Here is an 845-nt window from a genome sequence, read left to right on the forward strand (position 1 = left end):
CCCCAAAATGATATTTTTTAACTGTTTTTGACCAACTTCCTGTCTGTCTCTTGCTGGTGTTCAGGATGTTGAAACACAGACGTGAAGGGTAGTCCGGTGAAAAATTCCAGATTTCCATGGGTCTTCCGGTAGGAGCTGTGATCAACTGTGCTTACAACACAGGAGCCAAAAATCTATATATCCGCTCTGTGAAGGGGATCAAGGGCCGGCTGAACAGACTGCCCGCTGCTGGTGTGGGTGACATGGTGATGGCCACGGTCAAGAAAGGAGATGCTGAGCTCAGAAAGTAGGTTTGTCCTGCGTAGGTGATACATCAACAAAGGCCGTATCGGGTAAAAGACAGTGTGTTCCTTTATTCTGAAGATCATGTGGGAGTCATAGTAAATAATAAAGGCGAGACGAAAGGTTCTGCCCTCCTAGGTCCAGTTGCAGTGTGCAGACTTGTAGCCCAGGATTGCAAACAGTGCCGGCAGCATTGGGTGATTTTTCCATGTATTTCTAGAAATAGTGAACACCCTATTAAAAATTATTTGCACCCAGTGAAGGGGGGGGAGCTTTTTGAAGTGATCAAATTAAATTATCTCATATTTTATGTTCCATTTTTTTTCTTTCACTTCATCATGAAAAATGGATGGCATAGATCACCATGTTAATCTTTTTAGCTTTAACATAACAGATTTACTTTGCTGAATATGTGTTGAATAAAATATGTAAAAACAACACTAACTTTATAATTTCAAATATCAGTAAAATGGGCTACAAAATCCAATAGAAATCTTTAGCTTGTCAACATCTGCAGGTTTCAATAGACTTAAAAGGACCCACACAGTATTTTATAAAACTAT

General features: G+C 39.9%; 1 pseudogene; it reads left to right on the forward strand.

Moving 5' to 3' along the window:
* Positions 1 to 483, forward strand: part of LOC101651328 — a 5,235-nt pseudogene extending 4,752 nt beyond the window's left edge.
* Positions 484 to 845: the final 362 nt, after the last annotated feature.

The sequence above is a fragment of the Echinops telfairi genome, unplaced genomic scaffold, assembly GCF_000313985.2.
Source record: "Echinops telfairi isolate 266 unplaced genomic scaffold, ASM31398v2 ScPeMD7_443;HRSCAF=831, whole genome shotgun sequence".
NCBI classification, from domain to species: domain Eukaryota; kingdom Metazoa; phylum Chordata; class Mammalia; order Afrosoricida; family Tenrecidae; genus Echinops; species Echinops telfairi.